We start from the raw sequence: 21526 nt of genomic DNA on the forward strand, positions 1-21526 counted from the left end.
GGAGAAGACATAAAGAGCTTCAGTTATTTGCCAAGAAAAGACAGTTCTAAGGAAAGACATGCTAATAGTATTTAAACACTTAAAACACTGCCACAAACTGAAAACAAATTATCTTCTCCCTATTTCCAAGGTGACCAGGAGAAAAAAATCTCCCTGGCTTGGATGCTGCCTAGCCAGTACCATGGATTTCTACTTCCTATTTAATTTCTTACCACATTATAAATTATTTAGGTGAATATAATGGAAAATAAATGAAAAAGCTGTATCAAATTGTAAGGGAAAAAAAAAAAAAACAATGAGAAAGAAACCCACAAACACTGGCATGAAGAGTATGCTTATAATTAGAGCAAGAGAAGGAAGTGAGCGACACAAGACAACCTACTGCTTGGCTGAAGACGATGTCTCTCCTCAGGGTCAGCATCAGGCACTGGGGCAAGCCACAGGCAAGTTCCTGGAGCAGGACAAAGGCCATGGACTGCTTGGCCCTGGTCACCACCTCTGCCATGCAGGCCTTCAGCGTGACCACCTGCGGGTACAGCTGCTCGTACCAGTCACCTACAACACGACAGGTCATCTGCTCCAGACTGGAAAACTCGCAGTGAAAAACCCTTCTTCACTAGGAAGGATGGCAGGAGCAGCTGTGCACATCACCCTTCCCTTTAAAACAACCCCTGCAGCTCTCCCCAGACCACTGTGGGACCACAAATGCCACTGGAGAACATACTTATAAGCAGGATTCCATCTTACCACTGGGAATGGGGTTAAATCCCTGGCCTGAATCCAACTGCACTCTGAAACAATGGCCTTTTCCAACAGTCCCAGCATCCCTGTAAAACTGGTATTCAAGTGTCACAAACAGAGTACACAGGGAAACACATAAAACCTCATTTAGCACACAGAGATTAATACAGTGGCGATGGAGTCTCCTTTCAGGACTCAGAACTGGCTATGTAAGACATGAAATAGCATCAAAAATGCAAAACCAGAGAGAATAACCAAATATTTAAGAAAAGGTGGGTGCTGGAGGGTAAAACACAATAACAAATAGGTATCTGGAAGGGTATCACCTACTTAATCTACAGGCTGGAAATATAAAAAGCTTCAGACCATATTCCTTTTTTTTTAGATTCTATGTTGTTCTCTTTAAACATTTAGACATTTTGAACTCATTTTAGCTATTTCTATCAGAGAGATGCAGAGTATTTTGAAACATGTTTTTCTCTATGAAAATACACGCTAGGCATATTAAAAAAAACACTCATGAAATGATTGAAAAATGTGATTCCTTAATACATTACAAATGAAACAGTGATAACTAGGAATGGAGGAGAATTGGAACACCTTACACAAACTTGCCCAATAATCCCAGCTACTCCTGAATTTTATATGATTTAATAAAATCAGACCTGCCTGGTAGTTGCATATGGCTTTGCCTACCCCTAAGTTGAGCAAATAATAAAAACAAATAAATAAATCCCCCTCCTTCAGAATCTACATCTCAGTTTGATTGTACAGTTTGAAATGAGGGAAATCAACACTCTAGAAGAATCTATATAAAAGTTGGGAATGCAACTGACAATGCAACAGTCTATAATTGGCTCATATTTTCTGTAGGTCAGTGTAATTAAGAATCAATGATAATTAAAATCTGTTGTAATTAGGTGCAAGACAGCAGCGTGTTGTTTCAGGTAACATTCTGAGTCAGGCCAGTAAAACCTCATTAGAACTGAGGAAGTTCTTGAGGCAGAAGACAGCTGCCTGTTGCCAGTCAATTTGGCTGAGCTCCAGAAAAACACACAAATTAATAAAACTGCAGCCAAGAAGACTGCAGAGAGCTTTGAAAGCTGGGAGAAATTAGAGAAAGCAAGGAGCAGGAAAGGGGAACAAGGACAGAGCATGCACAGAGAATCGGATGAGCTCTTTGTTAACTTTGTGGTCAGACAACATGAGTTTTACCACAGTCATACATATTTAACCATGAGTAAGTAACACAGACTGAGGAAGCATTCCCTGGAAAAAAGCAGTTCTGAAGCGAGTGTCATCCTGACAAAACAGACCATGAGCCACCCCCAGGCACAAGCTCCAGGTGATTTTATACATGTCATTGGCTAACAGAGTGATGACACGCTGTGTGCCAAACGCTGGTGTACACGTTTTAGAGAGGCTGCTGGAAAAATGGAGAGCTTGCAGCGCAGAGCTACCAAGATTTAATCTCCTTAAGCTGATGAAAAAGACTGAGCAGCAACTTGATTTCCCCTCTTCCTGAGGAGAAAATAACAAGAACTAACTGTGGTGTTTATTCCAGGGAATAAAAGCAAAAGAACAACCAGAGGCTGCTGCAAAACACAGACGAGTTTAGAAATAAGGTAGACAAAAAAGTGTAATGTACTGGAAGCCAGTGTAGACAGATCAGGCAATCTAAAGTCTCAGTCAAATTACAATCCTTTATTAATTTAAGCAATATACATATGCCAATAAAAGCATCAGCAGCAAAGTAAGCTCAAAGTCTAAAGTCTAAGAGTTCTCTTAGAGTGACTCAGTAAATCATATTGTATACATTTTAGAATAAGATATTTTTCAGAATACCTTTGTAGAATCACTTCAGGAAAGGAATAATACAAATTATTGCTTTTAACACATTCATGGACTCACACACATTGAGCCTTCGGATCTCAACTTTCTTTTAAATTAAAATCACAGCGGAAAATTGTTTGAAGAAGGGGTGAAGAATTAACTGAATGAGTGACCATCTAAAAAAAGGAGATTAGAAGCAAGAACAGAAGCGACAAGGAGACTCCGGGATGACTGTCAGGTTGCTAAAATGACATGGGCAGCCTGTCAGTTTGGAACACTTAGCATCCAGAAGAACTGTCAGAGTCTCCGGATAAAGCAAAGAAACTCAGCACAAAAATAGAGCTAGTCAGCCACGGGAAACTAAAACAAGGCATGAAAACCAAACATATTAAATTAAAAAATTAAAGGATGAAACTAAAAGGACAGTACCACCGCTATGCAGTTAGAATGAGATTAAAACAAAAGTGCATGTTCCACAAAGCACTGAGTAAATATTCCATGTTCATTGCCAAGAGAGTGATGGCAGCTCAGTCTGTGACAGGATTTGCCCTTTGGTTACTGGAAAACGCCCTTCAGCCCCATGTTCCTGTAATCAACAGGCTGTGCAGGCAAATGACCTGCTTAGCACCCAGCTAGTCAGTTCTGCGTGCTCATATCCAAGTTGCAATATGTCAAACCACATGTTAAATTTTATAAACTTTGGCAGAAAAGCAAGCTTCTGGTCTTTTCAAAGTCAGGCCCACTGAAATGCTCATTAAAATATGCTGGTAACCAAAAAGGATGCTTCAGCATAGTACTCCTATCTCCTTTAGCCCTAGCAACAGATTAAAAAAGCCAATTTTGTCACTGCTATTTGTGCCACCTAAAATCCATAAATTGCTTTAAGTCACTTCAAAACTTGAATGGTATGAAGTTAAAAAACCAAACCTTAAAGAAAAAGCAGAAGAATGCATAATGTTGTGCCCTTAAAGCAAAGGGGGGCACTACAGCCACACAAATGTAAGAAACACAAATATAAATGTGATGTATAAATGTAACAGCAGATACCCACGAGGTAACGTTTCACTTAAATTAATCACTCGCTACCTGATCATAAAAATATTCCATGACAGAATTGAAATAATTAGAGGTAAAAAAACATAAATGAGTTGTCTTTATATCACAAAGTGATCATTAGACAAACTCTGTTTTAATGAAAAAGGCAGGCAAATCAAACCAACCAACCAACACAGCAGCAGTAAATCCCTAAAATCAGCATGAAATAATTAACCCAGAATTTGATTTTACTGACTTAGGAAAGGAACAGTCTTTGAATTAATGTTTTTTTTTTTAAAGGGAGGTTTAAAAAGACAGAAGATTGCACATATTCAACTTTGCACCATAAAAAGGTCAGTGCCTTATTTCTTTATTTTGCCACGCAGCTCTTGGAGCTCAGCTGAACTGCAGCTGAGGGCTAAGCTCTTTGAAAAAGGAGGAGGCTTTGTACTCATAATGCTGCAGCAGTTCTTGCAGGAACAATAAAAACCTGAATAAGATTTCCTGGTGTTCCTGCACTTGAAGGTAGCAGTTTGCTTTGCACAGTTTGGGTGTCCAGAAATTTGGAATTCTTGGGATTTATTATTCCACTGCAACCATCCAAGATTTTCTCCACTGTCACATGGATTAATAGCTAAACCCAAAACCATCCAATAATACCTACATGAGCATCTCAGCATGCTTAGTCAGAGTGAAAACAGAAAGAGAGGACAAAGGTAATAAAAGACAAAGCTAAGAAAATCTAATACACTTTAAGCATAGGAAGGTTCTGTGAATGCTGTGCAACTAAATATTCTTATATCTTGTTTTAGTTTGTTGATTCAGTTAAACAGTCTTTCCCTTACATATTTTTCAGCTTCTGTTTTTAGCCAAAGTACTTAGAGAAAGTACTGCTGAAGGGGATTGTCTTGTATTCCTGGGCTACATTCAGCCCAGATAAGGATCCTATCAAAAAGAAAAGGATGACACAGAAGAGAGGGGAAAAGGGGAAAAAAAAGCATAAGTAAAACTTTTGTAAATACAAGCTTCAAAGAAAAGGAAGGAAAAATGTGAGGAAGAGGAAGGAAAGAGAAAGCTTTTCACATGTGACTGCTCTAAATAAATTATGTCTGCTGCTCAAGGACACAGACCACAGAAAAATTTTTCATCTTCATGACTAAACAATATTTTATAATAAAAGCTTTTCTGAAGATTCCAATAAAACTAGAGCACGGCTTTATTTCCCACAGAACATAGCTTTATTTCCCACTTCTACCAGCCTGCATTGGAAGGGATGCAACGAAAGATGTAGTCCCCATCCCCAGGGCAATGAAAGTCCGAAATTTTGAATCTAAACTTATATAGTCCCCAACAGGTATGAGATAATACAAGAAAAATAAACCCACATATGTCTGTAGCAATGTGAGTATGAACAGAGGTCTCCTGTAATTCCAGCTAGGAAATGTGGCAATGTTCCCCAGGTGCTCTTTGCAAACCTATGCTGAAGGTTATCAAGGGCCAGTTCACGGAGCTCATGATTCCATAATTCACTTAAAGGCAAAATCCAGGTGCAATCACACTGGCAACTCAAATTGTTTGTGATGCTAGGTGGATCCTGTGTGTATCAAATGGGGGAGTCCTCACGCAGAGGCAGCGAGGGAACGGCTGGGTGGGAGCTCTGACAGGAGGCACGAGCAGCAGACAGAAACAGCAGCCACATGCAGCAGCCAAGCACAGACATCTGTCGGGGCTGTGCCAGCACCAGAGCCAACGCTGTGTTCCACTGGCACCTCTAATGCTGCAGGACAGGCTTTCACATCACAACTCTCACGGAAAACGAAAAGGCAAAAGTGAAAAGAATTTAATGTTGTCACATATTTCTCCAAGGCAAACCAGACTAGAGTCAGAAGAACAACAAAAAAGCCCTCTCCTTAAAAATCCTTCTACTCTTCCTGATTTATCCTGCAGAGGATTCATAATCCTGCGACTGATGAAACCATAGCATGTTACCTTGGTAACTGTAACTCAAATTCAGTCTTTAGAATACACTCAAAGGTCAGACTGCATGAAAAGTTAAGGCTAAGGAAGGTATAATTCACATTGAAAGGCAGAGTACAGCAAAAAAAAGTGCTCCAGTATCTCCAATTACAAAGATTCCAAACAACAAATATAAACATGTTTGAAAAAAGAGAGTAAGACCACACAATGCCATAGTCACTGAGACTGCAAATATCAACCTACTTTAGGAAACTCTGAATATATGTTACAACAATATCTAAATTTATATGAAAATGCTATTGCATCAAAATATTGTCATAATATTTTCTATCATCTAAAATGAACAGATGTGCATTTTTTGAAAGGTCTTTCATTGCTATATGCTACAAAAAACCAGTCAGGTTCACTAAATAAGCAAAAATTTAATCTCATACTTCAAGGCTTATTTGTTATTATTTTGTTCAAAACTCTGCATTCTTTTTCTTACAAAAGCAGCCCAATTTCTCTGAGTATCAACTAAAGCAGTTTCAGACTTAAAGATCAACCTGTGCCATATATTTGCAGTATTAATGAAATACATTATGCTCAAATATGCTCAAATTATGTATAATATATAAGCAAGATGTGGCAAGCTTTTCATTTATGTCACGTTTGTGAATTTTAAGTAGTGCAAAAGTCTGTTATTTTAGAAATGTATCTATGGGCGTACACAGTGTGATTTTGTATCTAGGAAAATGCTGTGAACTCATAATCAGGCTTCAAGTTTAAAATGAAGCAGAATTAAAGCCAAATTTGTAACTGTAAACTTGGAATCTCAACCTCTGTGTAGTTGCTTCACAGTGCAGCCTTAGGGTTTCACGTTAAATTTCAGAGAGGGAGATGCAGAGAAAAACAAACATCTACACCCACACTCTCATAGAGAAGTCAAGCATGAAAAATTCTGGCCCCAAAGTTTTGAAAATCATTAGGGAACCAACTTTGGCACACACCTGGAAAGCTCTTCGGAAAGCTCCATCTTTCAAGTTAGTCCTATAAAAGAAAGCAATTTTAAAACGTCTCCATCTCTATGTGACCTTGAAAGTCCTATAAACTGTCCAAGGCATTCCTAAAACGATGTCTTACTCAAAAAGGACATGAAAACACAGCAGTTTGCCCCACAGATCTCTGCAGCTCTCATGCGAGGGAGTGTTAGAGAACTTTCAGGACAGCTCAACAAAAGCACTGCTCTCACTGAAGGACACCTGTACTTATTCAAGAGAAATAGGGATGGCTCTGAAATGAAGAAAAAAGCAAGGATTTATTCCAGCATCATAGCAGTTGGATATTTTTTGTGTCTTTGGCCCACCAGCTCCAGAAGACAACCTCTCAGCTGGATGAAGCTCATCTAAAATTTTCTAACCATCACTATTATCATTATTGCTAAGCAAGAGCTACCTTTCATTCTACTTGATGACTTGATGGCTGCCTTATTACAGTACTTTAAATGATGCAACTTTGCTTTTTCCTTTTTTGTTTTTGGCTTGTGACCTAAAAGTTGTAACCAATATTTCATTTGCCTGTGCTGGTTAAATCCATAACACGGCGTATAGCAGAGGAGATACTCAGGGGGTTGAAGAGAGTGAAGGAAATTAGGGAAAAGTCTGTAAAAGTCTGTAAAAGGCCCACCATCTAAGGATTCTCCCAAGTTCAAAACTACACCTACCTAGTTGTTGAATATTTGTACTTTCTCTGAGGAAGGCGGGAAAGGTGTAGAAAGCTGTGTTGATATTTTTCACCTGCAAGCCTTCACTAGAGAGCAGAGATTATATCACCCTCCTGTCTAACATTACATGCCTGGTAGACAGAAACTTAGAGAACCAAACAGATAAGGAATAAGCTGCTCTCTGAACAAATCACACAAAATCAAGTCCAACACATCTTGCACTGAAAACAAGGATGCCAGGACTCCAGCATAAACCTCTCACACTGGTAAAATGCAGATGTTACAGCTGCATTAAAAATCAATACTACAACCAGAATTCACAGATCTCACCAGTACTACACAAATGACATAAAACTTTAAAAGTGATTTTAATTCTTGTTGTGTAAGAAATAAATTACAAGTGAGTACTGATAACTTTAAAAGTCTTTATATAAAATGATGTAATTAAATTCCGTGGAGAACATGTAAGGGAAGACACAGGATAAAATGCACAATGAAAAAAAAGAAAATTGAAACTATACAAAACTGTACAAAATAAAGCAGTTGTGTTGGTTTGTTGTTTTGTATGGGGAGTTGATTTATTTAGCCAAAGAGTGGCACAAAGGTTGGCTCTGATGTCCTTCCATTAGGACTACTACCACCATCACTAAGGATCTGTTTCATTTATTGCAACACACTTTCAGACTAGAAAATCCCATTAGACTTATTAAGCAGATATAATCTATGCATCAAGAATGCAAACATGAATCATAGGAGAAGATCAGAAGAAGATCAGAAGATGAGAAGGAGAAGATCAGAAGGTGACAAGGACCCTTGTCACAAAATTTTCTTTACATCATCCCACTGAATTATTCCATTTGACCTTTTGACACAGGCTGACAGGTATATCCAGGTAAACATGAATTTTATCAAATCAGAAAATAAAAATCAGTATATCACCTCAGAAAAGCAGAAGCATTTGCAGGAGAATGACACTGATTCAGAATGTTCACCTTTCCTTACAAATTTTCTATGGGGTAAGACACAGTCCAATTTTTTTTTTCCTCAAAATACTACACGCAAGTAAAATCTAGAGTAAATTAAATTACATCAGCCTACAAAAAGAAAAGACTGTAGTTTCAAAAGGTTTACACTCTAGCACAAACAACTGCACATGGCAAGCAGTCTGAGCACACATTAAAGCTGTACTTTGATAAATAACCTCCCACAAATGTGTAAACCTTGCCATTAGCACTCTCATCAAAGATACTATGGAGTCTTCTCTAGATGACTTTTCTGTAGCTGTGCAAATTTTTCTTTACTCTTGTCAATGACTAAAAAAAAAAAAATTAGGGGAGGTTGCTTACCGCCTGTATGCAACACCTTGCAATCTTCTGCTGAAGGCTCATTTTCACCCTCTTTGATGTTGCTGATGTTGTCCTTTTCAAGCAGCCTGTCCACTATGGCAATAAGGCACTTCAAACTCTTTGCCACGTTGGCCCAGACCCTGTCCTGAAAAGACCAGAATTATCACTGCATGTTACTGCAGAAAAAAAACCAAAAAGGGACAATAGTAAGTTATTCATGATGTTAGCATACGACTGCTCCTCTCATCCTTCAGCCTATTACCAACCTGAGCCTTTTTCATGGAGATTCTCTTGCAGCGTAAATGAACCCAAACTTTTATGGTTTTAGACACTGTGCACAAGCGCTTCAAACTTGACATAATGCAGACAAAGTTTCAGGTCTAATAGCAAGGAACTGAGCAGCTTGTCTATTTAAATGATACCTTAAGAGTACAGACACACTCAAAGCTTGACAAATGAAACCTTGTGTGGGCCAGTTTTGTCACAGTGTTTAATAACCTCTTTTTGATAATTTAACATATCCTGTATTTTATCACATCAGTTACTCTGCTGAAGAAAATGGTAATTCAAGGACTAAAATGAGAAACTTGCTGTCATGGCATATTTATTAGCTAACACAATTTCAGTTTTGTTCCTCACCTCTCGCACAAACTGCAACCGTCACACTTAACTGAGTTTACAATAGGAGAATTAGGGAAGTAATAGAGAGGTACAAAAAGTTCTGTACAAGCAGAGAGGAAAAGAAATCATGTGGAGCATAAGAAAGAGCTGTTATGGATCAGAGATATAGGGAGGGTCCTTCAGGTGCTGGATGCTGCAGAAATCAAAGCTTTTGCACCTACTTTTGCAGCACTGAATAAGAAGGAAGAAACCAAGCCATACAAGTAATGAGGCTGTTCACAAGACAAGCAATCAGACTAAAACCAAACCATAACAAACCCACAGAAACCACCCTTCCCTCTCCAAGTATATGTTTCAATGCTGAGTCATTCTGAAAGTATTGCAGAGCAACCAGAGTTTGCTTGAGGGTTAAAAATGGGAATTTAACATCACTGCTTTGTTTTGTATTTTACAGAGCCAGAAGCATTATGTATTTGTCAGGTCTTCAGGCAGAAAAATGAAGTTGCAAAAATACCAAGAGAGAAGGTTAAAGAAAACTGAGAACTCAGAGAAATAGCATAGTTCCATTTAAATGGCAACCCTTGGATTTTGAGTGGAGGCAAATCTAGAGCCACTGCTAAGGCAAACATTTAAATCTAATGTCGCTTTTCAACTATATGCCTCGCTTCAGCCTGACTAGAGGGATCTTATCTTATGCCCTGCTCCCTCCTCCTGAGGACACAAAAGACTGAGGGCAGGTATAGATTCCTTCAAAAGTTTCCTCCTCTATGCACTTCAAGCAATCCTGAAAAAACATTTACAATATGTGTGAAACTACTGATTTTTACCGCCCACAAGCATAATTCTGGGGAGAAGGATTCTATGAAGAATCCTCCAGAGTATAAGGGAGCTTCAGAGCTTTCAGTCACTGAAGTTGCTGAGGAATATGCAAGTGAGGTTGCTCAGAGAAGTTGGAGCAATCTAATTTCCCTTTTCTTTTGTGTGATGGGGGAACTTAATTCCTGCACAAAAAAAGCATTAAGCTCTTAAAGAGCATCTGGAGTTATTGCACAAGCAACACAAATATGAGCCCTTGTTTCACATTGGAAAGAGCACTTTTTTCAAACCAACTATTAACCCAGCATTGAGATGATTTCTATACAATATTCCCACAAACGTTCCCTGAGGGTTTAGAAGCGAAATTCATAAACATCTGTTGACAGAAAGCTCACTCTTATTATCATGTATCTGGCTTTTTTATATACAAGCAACTGAGAGGGAGCAAGGGCCTGTTTCACAGCCCCTTTTCTCCACACAGGAGGCTCCTGGGATTGCGGGCAGATAGAAAATGTAGAGGCATCTATTTATGATTCATTGAGATGTTATTCTGTCTGCACCAAAGGCAGTCACATTTATCTAAGAAGGCTGTTGAAATTCTGCAGTTTGGCAGGAACAATTTTCAAGTAAAACTGCAGTTTCCCATCACTGAAAATCAAGTGGCTTCTATGATTCTCCATGAGAAGAAATTAATCCGTTTCTTTGTTGGAGAATTTTGCTCAGACATGGCTTGAAGGAAAAAAGGCCATGAAAATATACAGCTGATTGAAAAGTAAAAGGCAGCTGTAAACAGCAAAGTTCTCAGGCTTGTTTTTAATAACAAGTAAATACCTTGTCCTTGGGTAGTGATGGGAAAGCAGTGACAAACATGGAGGCCTTGAGAACAGTTAATAACAGGATGAGAAACACAAGTTTTGGTCTCAATAACAAACCACAGGTATTGAAAACAAGAGGAGGGGTTGCTGTGTAATCTGTAGCCAATGATGAGCTCGGGTTTTGCAATATGTATGAACTTAATTAACACGGTTATAAAAATGTGCATGTTGGATCAATAAATTGGAGTTCGATGCTGATCAATTAAGATGGGCCGTCTCCCTTCACTTCGTCACTTCTTATTGTCATCTTTTACTACTTCCAGAATATTTTCCTGTAGCCTAGCACTGACCTTTCATCTTCTTAAGCAGATGAAAAGATGGAAAGGCAGGCCTTGGCATCAGTGAAAGCTGGGCACCTCTCCTAGGACAATTAAAAATGAGCCTGTAAAATAATTCTCTTTCATTCATCCAACTGAAAAAATTGTAATTAAGTTCCATCTGATCAGAAAGTATCATTAAAAACTAAGACACCTTCCTCATTTCAGAGAGCAGGAATGGACACTCCTTTCTGTCACTGCACCTGACTGGATGTCTTCCTTCTAAACACTGCCAGCCAGTGGAGTCCCAGAGGCTGTTTCTGTTTTTAAAGGATTCTCAGCCTTTCCGAATTCACCACAGAGCTCCTCAGTCACTTCTTGTCCCTCCATACACACCACTTCAGCTGTGTGCTTTGCTTGTGCCATGTATGGCACAGCATCTGCACGTCCAAGCACTCTGAAGATGCTGTGTCGCCTTCATTTCAGTGGATATTCAGATAATTCCTTAAGGCCTTTTTGAGCTCTGCTCAGAGATTAACACCCTCGTGGGCTGCTTCAAGGGTCAGCTTAAAGAGTTGTTTAAGGATGTAGATTTCAGGCAAAACTAAAGTTCCAACTGCAAAATGTAACACTAGTACTTATAATAGTACTTATAACACTTAGTACTGATAATAGTGAGGAAAAAACCTACAACAGCAAAGGAGGATAGAGCATTGTGCATACAAAGCAACATATATTAAAGTTTTTCCCTTTATAGTTGTGTTTCACAGTGGATTAAGTGTTTTTTCAAATTTTACATGCCTTTATTCTTTCTCTTTCCATCGTGCTAATCACAATTTGATTATTAAAACTCATATCACCTCTACTGACAGAAATAACTGAAAAGTTTAACCATTCAAATCCAGAAAAAATCACAAAATTTCTCCAAAATTTATACTGTCTCAAGTTTGACAATGACTCTGACTCAGCTCAATTCAGAAAACAGTGAAAGATACATTTAATTTGAATCAAGATTACTAATTCAGCAGAAAAAAATGAATGCTGTTTAAAATGACCCACTTATGCAGTTTAATAGGTGAGGACCAAGCACCTGGCGGCTTTTAGTTATGAATTACAGCAAAGCTATCTTCTCTTCAGAGATGCTGAACTGCAGTACTAAATTAAAATGCAGCTTTCACAAATGCCACTTTTTCCAGTGCAAAATTTATCTCTTTTACAAAAACTATTGTGTTATTTATATCTCTAAATGTTTCAACAGCTAAAAACAAACATTTTGGCTTTAGTTCAAGCAAAGAGCACCATTCCAGCCCCTCAGGTTGTTGAGAAAACAAGAAAAAGTGAATTAAAGGCTCTAAAACTGGAGGACAAATGAAATAATGAGTTATTTATTGTTTAAATCTCACGAATACTTAATGCATGGGGCTGGAAATAATTGCCTTTCTTCTAGAAGAAATATATTCTTCTTCCTTTATTTTTGGTGTGGAAAAAATTACAGGTTAGGTGGAATACCATAGCTCACACAAGTTATTAATTATTTACAATAGAGATGAATATGCTGACATCCTTTACGTCTATGAGAATACAGTGATGAACTCAAAGCATGAGCCTGGACTGAATAAAAATAGCTTGAGTACGTATGAAATAAAGTAACAGACCTATTAAAGAAGACATCCACCAAAATAATTGATTTATAACATTTCAGCCATATAAATAATACATGTCTTTGAAAGATATGCTAAGAATGTTAAAATCCAAACACTGTATTTAATTCTTTTACAGAACCTCAGACAGTTTCTAAGAACAGAGTCTAGGGGCAATGGGCTGAGGGTTAATTCAGTGTATTTAAAATGATTACAGCCTGAGGGCTGGAGAGGGGTGTTGCAGGGGGTGGGGAACAAAAAAACCATTTCCCTGTGAACAGCATATACTGTTCCAGTCCTTAAATCTGCCCAACTAGCAAAACCAACCCAAGTAAGAACAAAGACTATTCTTGTGTCTGGGCAAGAATACACTCAACACCTTCACTGTTCTATGCACAACTAGGCAGTCTCAGAGCAGCACACTGTACTTAGGCAAAGCCTTGCAATTTAGCTTCAAAATCTGCATATCTGCGATGCATCTGAGAAGCACAATTTTACAGTTTTGCACCCCTTTGCCCCCTGCAACAGCATGTGACAAGGACACTGAGGGCTTGAGGTGGCTTATGCTAATTTGTAGGGTTTCACTGGCCAAGGGTTTCTGTCCACTTACCCACTCCTCCTCATCATACTCAGAATGATGGGGTATGGAGTCCTGCCTTTTGACGTGAGCAGGATGGTCCTGGTGCTGTGCATCAGCCCCTTCCTCTGCACTGCTCCTGGGCACAGCTGGTTTCTTGAGCACACAGCCAGGCCGGGCCGTGTACAGCGCTAGAAGGGCACTTCTCACCAGCTGGTCCTTGAACGTGTGCACAAATAACTCCGTCTAGGGAAAAAACCAAACCAATGGAAAGGTTAGAGCAAAGAATGTGGTATGGCAGCAAAGCTGTGTAACACTGAATTATCCTTAGGCAGAGCGGCTATTTGTTTCAGGCCTGCCTGGGAGGCAGAAAACAAAGTAGGCCAACAAATAATGAGGAAAATTTCAAGAGTTTTAGAGATCACATTCTACAATCCCAGTGTTCTAAGCATTAACACAGGAGCACATTATCTGTCAGAGATCACAATCTTTTCACATTTTATTTGAATTCCAAATTTCACCTCAGAGGCAAGCCTCAACAAGAACCACTTCCAAGAGTAACCAACCACAGCACAATGATTTCTGAATAAGTGTAAGATAAAACACAATTAACCAGTTCAATAATCTCTCTAAATAAAACCCACCACTCTACAATGCTGAAATAGCAGTATCTGCAAAAGCAGTATTTCCACAGATAAATTTTACTACTGGTAGGTGTCAACCCAGATATCATGGTAGGTGACACCTGATTTCAAGCTTGATTTTTTTGTATATTTTAAAGAAAGGAAACTCTGAAGTTGTCTTCTCGGGTCTTCTGAAGATGCTATTCAATCTCTGCATCATTTTTCTATGTTGACTGTTACAGCTGGCATTTTACCGTATTTTTTAAATCCTTCAACCTCCCTGCATTATTCATCTCCCTTCCACCTCAACAAGGAAAGTATGCCTTTGTGCAGACAATCTTAATTAAACAGGGATGTGGGAAGGTATGTAGATAAGAGTCAGAGGATCCAGCCTCAACCAGCAGGAAATGCCAAAAATGAGGGCTGCCCAGCCAAGCTCTCTTCAGCCCTTATGTGCTGCTTATGCAAAAACTGGAGGGAAAAGTAGCCAAAAAAACCCCAAAACAAACAAGTGCCAAGTGCCAGCACCTCCCTGGAACTCCTGAGAAGATTCCTGGAAGTCTTTTCTCCCAGTTTCTGCATTTCTTATCCTATCCCTTTCTTCATACTACCTGTTCCTCTTTTGCACCCACTCCTACTCAACTTCTTTTTCTTGCCTTCCTGTCTCAAGACCCTCTCAAAAGTTTACAGATATTTAAGACAGAAAGGCTCTAAAAAATTAATGGTTTTCTTAAGGCTCCAGCTGCTAGGTGAGGTACTTAAATGACAAGTTTCTGCCTTTCCCATTTTCATTATGTTTACCAAAAAAATGCTTTCTGAATTGTTTCACATGGACGGGCTGAAAATTTTACTCCAAATAAATCTCTACAGTTCTAAAAATAAGAACTGCAGGCACATCTAAGAAAAATTATTGATTTTTTAAAACCAAAATCAGACCTGACTTGGGATTCTTTAGACTTGGCAACGCTACTCATCTCCCTGGCGATATTACCAGACCCATTCCTTCTCCTCATTACCAACTTGGTGCCTGAGGGAAAGGCCATTTTTTAACAGTTTTCTCAGGACTGTCTCCTCGTTGTCCTGAATTGCTCTGCAGGACAATTGCAGTTTTCTACATTTCCAACCCAGATGGTGCATGCCTGGAGAATGACTTAGTCTCTGGGGAATAGTGCTATCACACCCCACCATTCTTTGCCTTACCATGGCACAATGAGATTTGAGGGGTTGTGTGGTAACAGCAAAGCTCCTCTTCAACACTTCTACAGTTCCATAGCAAGAGAGTTGAAACTCCATTACTTGTCTACCCTTAAAAACAGCAATATCATGGTTTTGCTGAGGTTTAATATCTACCTTCCCCACAATGTCTGTTTGAGAAAATTTCACGTTTCTGGTTCAGAATAACGCTCAAAAAAACTTTACATTTCAAAAAATTAGGAGAATTGGATAGCTTGATGTAAATAATGCCCACTAGGACTGCAAAGTTTAAGTAATATAATTGAATAGAAATATTTTATAGGGAAATTTAGTTTTTAAAAGAAAATCAGTACAGAAGTGCGACTCCATTTTTCATGCAGCAACTCAAATAATTCTGTAATTAAATTCCATTCAGAGATCCCATTGGTTTTACAGCAGTCTATGTTTTAACTTCACTTTCTAACAGCTCAGTACAGCTAAATTTGCAGAACATCACTATTTATGAAACTGCACTGAAATCACAAAACCAGTCTATACAAAGAAATAAAAACTCTGCAAATTCTTTCAGATACTCTACTAAAGAGTATTTCTGCAAACAAAGATAGGCATAGCTGGAAAATTAATTTATCAAGCCTGCTGCAAGCTGCAAATGCTGATACACTTGTCGATAGCTAAAGGCTTCCTTAATCAACTAACAAAAAGGGATGATAAAAGGTTAGTCTCAGGAAAACACTACAGGAAACTGTAAATTATATATGGAGATGCTTAACAGGAGAAAATAAGCTCCTTTTAAGAAGCAGCAGTGGAATTATTTGATTTAATTTTCCACTTTCAATCCATGCAGCCAGTCCTTCCATTTCCAACATGAACACTTTAATGTAATTCACATTATTGATAATTCAGATTTACTCACTGCTACCTAATAATTATAGAAAGAATTCTTATATATACCAAGTGATATGTTTTTTAATAAACTTGCAGAATTTAATCACCAGGCAAATAATTTTTATGGCTTCAAACAGATGTTTACTTTCTAAATATCTATCCAGTTAAAACATCAGAGCATTTATTTTTTACATACAAAAAGTGCAGGAAAGATGGAATAGCAAAGCACTACATATGCCTCAGGAGCACAAGCAGATATCATGTCATTATACTCAGCAGAGCATGTGCTACTCTGTGTTAAATGCAAGCAGGAACACTCTGGTAGTCTTGGTTCTCCAGTACTGTACCAGACTATACAGACAGAATATTTCAAGACAGCAATATAAGGCTTTGAATTAACCATGAGGGATCTAATTTCAGTATTGTGTGGGTTCACTGAGTTTAGGGCTTTGAAATTGTATTTCTCTTTCCTGAAGCTGTTTCTTGGTCTCTCTTCCCCATCTCTCCTCCCCTCTTTACAAGCAGCTGTCCCAGCACACTTGCTTCCTCAGCAATCCACCCTATTTCTCTATTGTCCACCTTTTCCTAGGAGTGCATTTGGTAATAGACAGGGAAGCAGGTATTGAACCACTCCTGCTGCAGTTGTTCAGACAACTGGATTTGTCTCTTCCAAGCAAAAGGTGGAGGCTAGACAGACATCCAAGGAGTACATGGGGTGAGACTCCTTCTTCTGGGAACCTGAGCTCATGCACTAACAGCAATTTAATCCTGGTCCTGAAAAGCTGATATGAACACACTCAACTAAGCCACCAGCTATAAATGTAAAATACCTAAGGCTTTAGCAAACTGAATGAATTGTCTTTTTTGTCCCCTTTTTATAGCCAGAGTCTCTAGCGAGCCATGGTTCAAGCAGTACTTTAGTACCATGGCTCCTGCCTCTGAAATCATCCCCTCCTCCTGTCCAGAGGCCAATGGCAGAGAAAATGCACATTGCTCAGCAACCACCCCTTGGATCTTCAGAACAAACCCTTCTTTGCCTGATTGGCTTTGCCTGTGCATACAGATTTCTTTGAACTAACCTCTAACAGAGCAGCTTCACTCTTCTATGCACAGCTAAAAATGCCCTCCTGCATCCAGAGGTACACCATAATCACTACAGTCCCCCTCCTTAAATTCCTCTGTTTCATTTCCAGGCTGAATTCTGCCTTCTTCCATCACCCCTGACGCTCAGAGCGACTCCACATTCTCAGAGCGAGTGTGGATTCACACATCTGCCACTGAGAGCGATGTTCCTCTCCCTAGTGCTCTTCTGGAATGCCTTCCCAGCAAGTGGCCAAGCTCAATATCAATATTTGAAACCCTCCTATGGCACGAGGAGCTGCTGGGGTAATGGTGCTCAACAGACCAACAGGGCTGTCACTTCCCAATAGCTGAAGATGCATGGAAATGGTTACTGATCGTGTTATTGAGCCATACTGGGATCATACTGCTGAAGGGATGGCCCGTGGAGAAATGGGAAACTCTTCACAAGCTCTCGGGTCACAGGGTTCATATTGTTATTCATATAAGGGCTCATATTTTTATAGGGTAACATATGCTGGGAAGCACTACAGGCTTCAGCTAATCTCCATTATCAGTCTGTGAGACCAGCGGCGAACATTATCTTCTCTAATTTAGAACTAAAGGAACTAAAATGAGGAAGAGGTTACAGCTACAGACAGATATAATAGGAAAAAGAGAAATAAACTTTGAGATCTCCTAGAGCAAATTTCCCAGCTTCTCCTTCCAGGCTGCATCACCATTTCTGATCATGCTGTTATTCTAAACCTTATACACCAACCTGGCTTGAACTACCTCCCATAACCAGCAGCTTGAAATATAATAGAAAGAGAATGAAAAAAAAAGACTTCTCATACTACAAAATTATTTATAATTGTTGATATTTTCATAAACTCCAGTATGTAGCCACTAGAGGATGAAGAAGCTACATGAAATTAAATTAATTACACTTTTTAATAAAGCAATCTTTATAGATTTCATTAATTTTCTATACGGAAGGCCTACAGAAATGCTAAATAACATTATTTTTCTAATAACAACATTTTGATGCTTATTTTAGCTGAGTTTATTTAACATTTCCTGATGCTGTGAAAGTCAAATGATGCAGAAACCCCCCCCCCCCCCCCCTTCCTCCCCAGCAGTTAGAGAGACTTGGTTACTCCATTTTCCATTGCAGTGAGGATTTGAATCTTACTTTTTCTGAAAGCATCTTTAAAGAGTTCTTCAAGCTGTCTGGAGAACGCTGGCTTGCAGAACTGAGCAGCAGGTCTGCATGGCTTGATATGAGAGGCTGCAGATGACTGATGTTGCTGAGAACTTCTTTTGCCTTGGCTGTGTTTTCAGGTGAATAGTAAATACACTGGTATCCAGTGCTGTGATAACAGAGAGTCACATCATGTCAAATTCATTTCTGCCATTAACAGCAATGCTTATGGTGCTAAAAATCTTACCACTACTTTTGCAAAAAAAAAAAAAGCCAGATGCCTGAACTTCACAGACACCACTGATCCTGCATTTAAGGGTAAAAACAAACCTTTCCTTGAACAGTAAAAGCATAAACGGCATGAAACAGCCCACCACCACATGCTCCAAGTAATACAGTGCAAAATTCCTTTGAGTGGGTGATCTGAACATAAACCCCCATGTTTTCATGTGTTTCTTTTAAACACTGTAATTCTAGAGACAGAAAATATTTGACAAAGTCAGGTAATAATATCAAAGAGCATAAGGCTCCTTATTCTTCCAACTGAGCTCCCCAAAAGAGAATTGACTGCCTCACCGAGTCTTTCCAAGTGGGCCATTAATGTTGAATTGATCAGTGGCCCACACTGTGTTTTGATTGGCCTCAATGATGTCCAGGAAGAGACGATAAACAGAGTTATCTCCAATAAAGAACAGGCATCTGATTTGCAAGAAGAGACCCAGCAATGGGTGCGGAAGTGAATTACTTCAAAACCACACAAATGCACACTGCAAACTTCCTACTGTCCACTGTTCAAACTACTGCAATTATTTTGCAGGACTTCTCCTATCCCTCTTTCTTCTTTTCCTCCCTACAAATTATGCAATATCCTCTTACACCACTGTTCTCAAACACCACTTCAGACAGCATGCACACACCCACTGGCTCTTGCCTGCAGCCCACAGCTCCTCACCTGAACCTCTGGTACGTAACCCTTCCTTTTATAAAGCCCTGGTTTAGTCTTTCAGAGAAACTAACCAAAATCTTCTGCAGCTTCAGATTAAAACAGGAAAAAAAGAACCCAAGCCCCTCCTGGCACATCACCAATGCCAGAGGAATGTACATGCTACTCCCAGCTGGTACTGTTTGTATCTCCCTTCTCTCCTTTTTGTCTGAAGTATTTCAGTCCCTTCAGCCATTTCACCACTTTCTTTCTTTCTTAATTTGGCATACCAAGACCAAATACTGACACTTGTTCAATCCTCTGAACTTTATGCATTCGCTTTCATTTCAGTCTTTGTCCAGATCTCTTCCCTACCCCCAGTTCCCCTTTGTGCCTTTTATTGAGTGAATTCTAGTTCCTTCTCTTTAGTTTTCTACAAATTAGAAACTAAATCTTGATCAGTCCCTTCCAATTCAGCATTTTCTATGATTCTGGCAAATAAGGATAGCTTCAAGCAGTTTTAAAATGAAGGCTCTTGCTTACATATTTTGCTGAGGTATACTCTCAGTACCCAATTCTAATTTTCTATTCCCCAATATCCATTCTATTTTTCTGTCTTTCACCAATGTCTTCATTCCTAGATACAATTCTTTGTAGAAGCAATCAGGATTAATGGCATATAGCTGCCATTACTACCAGCCACATCTAAATTGCGACGCATCTCCAACTTACATGAGCTACTCATGTCTACTAGACCCATGTCTAGTAGAAGTCATAATTCTGAGTATTTCAGCAAAGTGAATAATATAAACTGTCCCTCCTAATGAATTAGGAAAAACAAGCAAACCTCTGTCCCTCTGAGTAATCAAGAAACTGCCACAGTTCTGCCTTTGAGGTGGAGAGCCTGTTAGTGAGATGACTTCCAGAGTCAGATCTGGCACTACATCCACTGGAACCCTCAAGCAGCAGGCTCAGTGGATAGGGCAGGGACAAAGAGCAATAGTCTATGTTAATTGCAGTGAAGACATAGTCTTAAAAGTCTTGACACTTCTCTAATTCCCCATCAGGCTTTTCCCTCCCTTTATCAAAAAGTCCTTTTTGCAGGCTGAATCTGGCTAATGCTGTTATCAAGTTCACTCCTTTCTGGGATTTCCCTCAGTCTTTAAATCCTAGATAGTTTTCACTGATCTCCCACAGCTCTAGGCTTCACTGAATATTGCAGCAGAAAAGCTACAGACACCACTTGTAAGAAAGAGGGCAGTGACACCAAAGGTGTGGGCAGTTCTCATTGCAATTAAGTAAATCATAGCTTTTAAGTAAAGGAATTAGTGAAGAGAGAATGACTCTTCAGAATGAAGTGCACTACCAGACTGGTAATTATTTGGACAATTTAAACATTTTCAGAACCCTAGAAAGCACGACACAACTTCAAATATTTAGTTCCTCTCATAATTTGAGAGCAACTTTCTCAATCCCCCTAGAAGAATGTGTAATTATTTTTCAGAAACAACACGTTTGAAGTTTCTAACTGTTGTGTTCACACTGCTGCATGTATGACTAGCTGAGGTTTTCTCTGGCCTTAGCCTTCACAAACAGATATTCCCACTCACAAGCGACATTCCCTCCTCTGCAGCTACTTTTAAAGCTTAGTGCTGCATGCAGCTCTGGTATGTAAGCACTGTTAGGCAGAAGAGAAACTTTTCACAGGTGTCCTAAGGCACAAACTGCATGAAACTTCTGCATTAGGGTAAAGGCCGCATGGGTAGGTCCAGTGCAGAATAGCAGCAGCATAATGAAAACATACCTCTCATATGTAAATTATGACTCAGGTACCTTTTGAAAACTGTATTATAATGCTTTCTGGGAAAAGTTTGAAAGCTTTCACTAAGCATATAAAACCACACTTGACCATTTCCATATATTGGCGCCATCATTAACCATAACCACATGACTGTCAGCGGTCATTTCAGTCCTAAACTTGCTTTATGGACATTCTTCAGATCACATACCAGAAACTTTTCACTTAAAAGAAAAGCCTTTCTTGCTCTCATTTCAGGTCCTATTTTTTTTTATAATGTGCCTTTTATAAAAATTGGATATGACATTCCTGATGGTAATAAATGAGAGAAGAATTGCAAAGCCACTGCATTTTTGTAAATATTATTATACAGGACTTTCCCTTTGTGTCTGCACAAAGATTGATATTCTGTGTAATAGAA

The sequence above is a fragment of the Melozone crissalis genome, unplaced genomic scaffold, assembly GCF_028551555.1.
Source record: "Melozone crissalis strain CALT ecotype California unplaced genomic scaffold, PUWL_Pcris_2 ptg000025l_1, whole genome shotgun sequence".
Lineage (NCBI taxonomy): Eukaryota > Metazoa > Chordata > Aves > Passeriformes > Passerellidae > Melozone > Melozone crissalis.